The following is a 7,500-nucleotide window of genomic DNA, read 5'->3' on the forward strand; positions in this document are numbered from 1 at the left end:
AAGAATTTACAAATCCCAGAGACATTTTCTGAAAGCTCTCGTAAGCGACCCTTGTTTATAATTTTGGTCCCTTACGAGAGCCCATTCTCGTAAGCGACCAGCTCTAGTTGCGACCACTTTTTCGAATTTCCTGGGTGGTCGCTTACCAGAGCGACTGTAGTCAGAATACAAACATCAGACATCTGCAGAATTTTGAACATTGCCACGACTCATGTTCAGCAAATTAGGGCCTGTTTACATGGAGATAGGGTGACCCTTCTAGAAGGGGCACCCTCTTAGAAGGGTTACTCTTGCCTATTGTATTTTCCGGTTTGGTTTACATGAGAGGTAGGGTCACACTATCTGCTTAGTAGGGTAACCCTCCTAGGAGGGCTAACGTTTTGCCATGTAAACACTTGAGGTAGGGTCACCCTTCTAGAAGGGTCAACTTTTGAGGGATTGGATTACTGTTAGGTTGCCGCGAAAGTCTGTAATGGTTTAAAGCGCGTGTAAGCCCAGGGAATATTTTCGCCGTTCTGTGCTGGCCAAATCGTTTGAACAGAGTTCGGAACAGTCGGAGGATAGCAGTGTCGACATTTCGCGAAAAGACCTAGATGATGATGAACCAATTGTCGACGAGAGTACGAGGGTAAGCCGCTCGACTCGGAAAGATGTGGAGGACGACTTGCTACGAAAATTCTAAGAAAGAAGTGGTCATGGACATCGGAAGTGGTGGAGATACTCCTGAAGTACATTAGAGAATTCAAAACCTAGTGCGAGTCTAACGGCGTGGACTTCGAGGCTGATGTATCCACAATGTATGCAGAAATATGCCGATGCATGGCGTTCGATCTGCCCTAAGATTTTTGCCCTGAAATTGTTCAGGAGCCGGAAAAAGAACTTAAGGATATGAACAGCGAGGAATATGAATTTCACCTAAAAGAGCTGGTTGTCTCCCTCGGCGCCAGATTCAATAATCGCGAGAGCCCCAGGGACAAGACTTTGCATGTAAAGGGGGGCTATATTTTGCCCCTTATGGAAGGGTGACCCTCCTAAGAGGATCACCCTTTCTCCACAGGCCCTTAGATCACGTTTCCGCCAGTTTTCAACTCAAGTGAAAAGAGGCTATTTGTATTCAGAGAAACAACCCTCTTTGAATCAACAATTACACTATGTCAATCTAAAACTACCTTTAATTTCACGCTATACTTAATTCAGTTGTTACTATTTTTTCACATTAGCATTTTCTTTTTAATATTATAAATTCAGCTTCCATCGCCTTGTATTCTGTATTCAAACATTTCCTGTCAGGGTTTAATACCCAATTTACTGTAACAGTAACTTGACATAATTATACATAAAGAGAATGATTTTGTCTAAACAAACATGTGCTAGCTACTTTGACTTTGTTGGTTATAATGGGAATGTCTTAGGGCTTGGCTAAACGGGAGATATTTGGCATTTAAACAACATCGAATATTGTTTGGTGACCAATCATTTTACCATTCGGCCACCTTGTTTGGTGCTCTTTGATCGTGTTTGGTCGTGTTTGATAAAAATTGAGGGGTATCAAATTTCGATCCAACAACATAAAACATTTCTTTTGTTCTCATGCTTGATGGGCGAACTTTTGTTTGGCGCATGCATGCGTGCCACGCTTGCTCAGCCGCTTGTATCCACGTATTTTTAACGTATTTGTGAGGAGTTTGATCTGAGTTAGATGAAACATGTTTTAACCGTTTGGCCACTCACTTCAAGAGCATGTTTGGTCACCAAACATTGTTTGATGTTGTTTAAATCACAAACATTTCCTGTTTGTCAAGGCGCCTATGATGCTCCATCAACTGTCCTAATGCTGTGTAAAGGCTATTGCAAAATGAAATTGGAAAAGGATCTTAATTGTCAAGATGTGTGTACATTGTACTTACAAAACATGTCTTCAACTACTCCAACTCTTTTTTTTTTTTTTTTCTTTCATCTTTGACTTTCATAGTCTGACACTTCCTAAATGTACAAAAGGCAGGTGTACCATTAAAAAAAGTAACTAATTAGCACTGGAAAATATTTAATTAATAAACATTTTTGTAGGGCTTCCCAGTTGATTATAATTTTGTTGAGAGTAATTATAGACAAGACTAGTGTTTAAAGTTTGATCTATAATGGAATTAAAAAAACTTGCATGAATATTTCAACCAGTCAGATGCAAAGCTAAGACCAATAGTTCTATTGCAACTTAGTCACTCTACGTGTAGGTTTCCCATACTTAGCAGCAGCAGCTGCATTGGATTGGTTAGCATTCTGACTAGGATATATGACTCCAGTTTATGGTTAATTGACAGGATTGACCACAGGCTCCCCAAGCTGAAATACGTGGTGTATGCAACAGTTTGTGTATATAGAGAATTGTATGGGAAAATCACCGATCGTAAAAAAATTGTGTAAATAACTATCTCATTTGAAATAAAGTTTTCCTACCTCAAATGTGTGACGAACTTGTCTCTTTTGCCGAGTTTAGAGCCATTCTGACGCCGTTTAGTGAAGTTATCCGGAAGGCCGTTACTAAAATAATAGGAAGGCCGACCACTCCATCCATCGCTGGCCAGACCTCACTCCACACATCATTTTCTCCTCAACAGGAAAAGTCCCGAATCGCAATAAAAACAACAGTTCCATAAAGCCCAATAAATTTCACTCCAAATACGTGTGTTTCGGCGGCCGAAAGACTCGTGACCAACACGACCGTTGTTGACTGCCCGGTCACAAGTCAACAACGGTCGTGTTGCCAGCGCGCGGTCAAATTCAAATGGACCAATAAGAGTTGAGGCTAAAACCATCTTGCGAGTTTCCGTTGTCGCCAGCCCGGCCACAAGCCTCTGAGGGAAGCCCAAGAGGTGAATTTTAAGGCAAAGTTTTCGTTCGTCACTAGTCTTTCGGCCGCCGAAACACACGTATTTGGAGTGAAATTTATTGGGCTTTATGGAACTGTTGTTTTTATTGCGATTCGGGACTTTTCCTGTTGAGGAGAAAACGATTTGTGGAGTGAGGTCTGGCCAGCGATGGATGGAGTGGTCGGCCTTCCTATTATTTTAGTAACGGCCTTCCGGATAACTTCACTAAACGGCGTCAGAATGACTCTAAACTCGGCAAAAGAGACAAGTTCGTCACACATTTAAGGTAGGAAAACTTTACTTCAAATGAGATAGTTATTTACACAATTTTTTTTACGATCGGTGATTTTCCCATACAATTCTCTATATACAAAAACTTTCGCATACACCACGTATTTTCAGCTTGGGGAGCCTGTGGATTGACAGGTACAGTATTTCATTCAGGAAATATTCTGGTGTGTAATTACTTTGGTCTTGTTGGTTTGGCAACATTACAATAAATAGACAAGTTTCATATTCTCACAGATGGACTGGAATCAGCATCAAATAGAGGCTCATGCAGAGGAATGCAAATTATTTTCCTTTGCATCAGCCTCTATTTGATGCTTGATCCAGTCCAACCGTGATAATACTGGTCAATTGACGACCCCTCTATCAACTTCAAAACTTGTTAGTTAGTTTTAGGTAATGAAATGTTGTGATTTCCATTAAAATTTGGAATAAATAATCACTAGTAATTTTTTTTTTCAAAGACGACCAAAATTGCACGAGCCTGTAGGGCTAGTGCACTTTTTAGCCTTTGAAAAAATTTACTCGTGATTATTTATTCTAAATTGCACGAGAAAAATCATGTGATTACCTCTGAATAATATATATATGAAAAAAATCGAGATGGTTAAGTAGAAGGAACGCACGCATATCACGCAATCAGGGAAAAACTGTGCCATCCAGGGCACACGCTTAATTTGAAAACAAAACACTTCATTGGTTCTGACCAAAGCGTATTGTTTATCAGCCAATCATAATCCAGAATTTTGATGTGTAATTTACACTATTACACTTTTTTTGCACTATGTTACACTTGAACTGCACTGCTCTCAGACAATCAGAATCGAGTAATTTTTTCATGTATATTATTAAACATGGAATATCAATATTATTAATAAGTAACAACAATTCTGCATTACAGTGTATCCTATGTGCAACAAAGCATAGGGAAACTGCTAACAATACATTTATTGGCTAAGAGCAATATTGCTGAAATGGGTTTAAAATTCCCTAAAACTAATTCGAAATAGCAATGTCATATCCCCCAGCAAATCAAGATTTATCCAAGAGGGTTGAGATACTGACAGAAGTATTAATTTTACATGAAAGAAAAAAAAAATAGCGAAATAAGTGTTACCCAACGTTTCACTGTCACCCAGACTGTGATGACATCACTTTCAAGTGACAAAAAGAATCTTTAACCTAACTAATTTATATGGTGTGAGGTTATGGGAACGATTAACACATATTTTTAAAGTGTTGTATTTAACATGTATGCAATGTAAAGTATGTTCAAATTAAACAAAAAGTTTTGTGTGGACAGTGTCCAATTGTGTGTTGAAGCTTGGTAACTTAGACAAACTAGTTTTCCATTGCATTTCTTCAATACCAAAAAGTTACTTGTAAGGTCGCCAACAGTTTAATTATATGAATGAAATTATATACATGTATGAAATGAACCATGTATTGAATTGCGGATATGAAATCAAATGGAGCTATAATGATGCTTGCAGTTATGAACGCAATTTTTGCAATTGCGTAGAGACCTCAAAATGCAGGTGCGACGCTCTAACCAACTGAGCTTAATGAAGCGACTGATGTTGGTTGTTGGTCATTTGTGGGTTCAAGTGTTCCGTGATGAATGAACCAATGAATGTTCGTGTAATGATATATGAAACAAATTATGTGTTGAACTCGTCAAGTGGTGGGGTGATTTAATGCCACAAACAATACTAGTTTTAATCCAGAACCTAAAAAAATCGTGTTTGGCTTGTTCAAGCAAAGCCTTGCTAGGCATGGAACTGTGAGAAAGTTTAATTATAACTTTACCTTTTTTATACATGACGTATTACACCTATTCAAATAACCTAAAAGAGAGCTCAAATTATTTTGTCTCACGTTGTTAATAATATTTATTAATTTTAAATACAAGGTCGAGAAATTTACATGATTCAATTTACTTTATTCGCCCTCTTTGATAATGTTCACTCAGTTCCTGTGCATGTCAGTATTATAGCTGCCTATTACATCCTGTTTTGGCTTATAATTATAAGTTGTATTTGTTTTCTTTTTCTTTTTCTTTGTATATCTTCATTTCTTGGTATTCATGACATTAGTGTAATGTAAAATTCTGTTGTGTATTCAATACAAGTAAAGAAATATATGTTGAACTGCAGATATGATATCAAGTGAAGCTATGATCCTTAGTGGCTTCATAGCTCAGTCACTTGGTTTAATAAAGCATCGCACCAGCGGTTTTCATCAATATGTTAATGGAGCGCTGGTTAGTGTAACTGATGTACTCTGCATTGCACAGATCAAATTGATAATCATACACCACACATTGCTGGTTAACCTTTTGACACCCAAACCGGCCTAAACCAGCCATACTTAGTATTTTACTCTGTCTAACACCAGATGATTTTACTCATCAATGGGAAACCTCTGGGAGTCAATGCCCGTTCATTTAAAGGTGGTTTCAGTTCACACAGTTTAACATCTTGCCTAATTTTACGGCTTCTGAACACTGGTGTAAGAATGTGATTGATTTTTTACTCAGATAAGATACCGTTCTTCAGCAACTGCATCAGTACTGGTAAGTATTGCACTTATACACATATTCATTGTTACATGTACAAATGTACCTGCTGGTCTATTTACTGCTGCACTCATTTCTACAATCATCTTGAATCTGATTGTTTTTTGGCTATCAAAACATTGTAATTTAATTAACAATAATTATATGGATCTAAAACCAATAAATGTTACCAATAGTCCAAAACCTTGACATGTAATATGAATTTCGCATACTTAAACTGTGGAGAACCAAATGAGTGAAAGATCATAACACTTTTGTTTGATGCTTTTAGCAGCAAAAGACAGACCTGAACTGAGAAAATTCGGCCTAAATGGGATGTGATAACTGACCGCTGTGATACTGCTGCAACCGCAACGCTCAGGTCAGGGTTCAAATCCTGTTCAGCCCTGAAATATTCAGGTCTATCTTTCACTGCTGCTTAAACAGCAAGCAAAACTGTGTAATGAACTTAGTCTCTCTTCAGTCTAAAACCATATTGCACACTGAAATGGAGCAACATGATCTTTAATGTTGTTACATGTATCTTCTTTTGGATCTTTGGTTCTGGAGTGTTAATTTTCATCCAAGGCAAGAATGATTATAACACCAGGACACTACATCAATAAACATGCTGAATGTTTGAGAATAAAATGCTCACCAAAGTTGGAATAAGAACATTATCTATCCAAAACCTACAATTCTGCCGTAGCTTGTATCCTGACTGTACTGATAATTATTGGTTATTGTTAATGGTTTAAGTTGTTGTCCTTTGTTATTTATTTTATTTGTTAAAATAATTAGTTGATTGGTTTAACCACGGAATGCATGTAGCTCCGTGCACCGCGATTAGCCTTTGCTATTTGTGGGCGGAGACAGACTGTACCTTTTTGTATCTGTTTTTTGTTTTTTGATATAAATACTACAACTACATGTACATTAACCCATTGACTCCTGGGGGTTCTTCATTGATGAGTAAAATTGTCTGGCGTTACACAGAGTAAAATACTAAGTTAATGGCCGGTTTAGGACGGTTTAGGGGTGAATGAGTTAACCCAACACTAGAGAATTACCTAAAGGTGCATGTACTTATTACAATATCATGAGTTCAACAATCAGGTCGCTTCAGGGCAAAGATAACTTGTTAAAGGTCATGAATGTAAAATAAAATTATACAAAAAGCAATGGCACATGTATTAAAATACCCACCATGACTTTCCTTTGAATACAGTGGGGATTTCTGTCCCCTTCCTCTTGATGTTGAGGTTTCTTTCCTAAACAGGATTAAAGACACGTGTTAGTATGTTGTTACTACTTCTCGTATACAAAAACATAGAATAAACAACAGTAGTTGTACGGTCATTATGGCACTGAAAGAGTCACACAAATTTATTTCACCTTTTTCTGATAAGCAGGTGGCTTTCTTAATGACCTAACGATGCTGCTGATGTGCTTTATGGCTTTTGCAATATCTACATGTAATGTATAGTGCAACATAAACAACACTCTCTACCAACTTAAAATTAAACAATAATTATTTCAACTCCTTTTAATCTAATTTCACTCATCCTCTTAATTACCCTCGTAGTAGTAGTAGTAGCAGCAGCAGCAGCAGCAGCAGCAGTAGTAGTAGAGGTACTAGCAGTAGCATTAGCACTTACTCGGCAGTAGTACTAGAAGTACAGTGCTAGGAGTAGTAGATGCAGCAGCAGTATTCCAGTTACCACTGGTAATAATCAAGGAATGTGCATTCAAGCTGCCTTTTTCTGAATCAAATAAATTATTCTATAA

The 7,500-nt window shown here is 37.6% G+C and overlaps 1 long non-coding RNA gene across 2 annotated transcripts in view; it reads right to left on the reverse strand.

Annotated features, from left to right (window-relative positions):
- Nucleotides 1-7,500, reverse strand: part of LOC137983869 (uncharacterized) — a 498,488-nt gene that overhangs the window by 488,867 nt on the left and 2,121 nt on the right. The window contains exon 2 of one of the 2 annotated variants that reach the window (XR_011119035.1): nt 6,919-6,983. The exons of the other annotated variant lie outside the window; for it this stretch is intronic. This is a non-coding gene — a long non-coding RNA (uncharacterized lncRNA). The remainder of the gene's footprint in view (nt 1-6,918; nt 6,984-7,500) is intronic. 2 annotated transcript variants of the gene reach the window in all.

This window comes from Montipora foliosa, chromosome 13 (genome assembly GCF_036669935.1).
Source record: "Montipora foliosa isolate CH-2021 chromosome 13, ASM3666993v2, whole genome shotgun sequence".
Taxonomy (NCBI): domain Eukaryota; kingdom Metazoa; phylum Cnidaria; class Anthozoa; order Scleractinia; family Acroporidae; genus Montipora; species Montipora foliosa.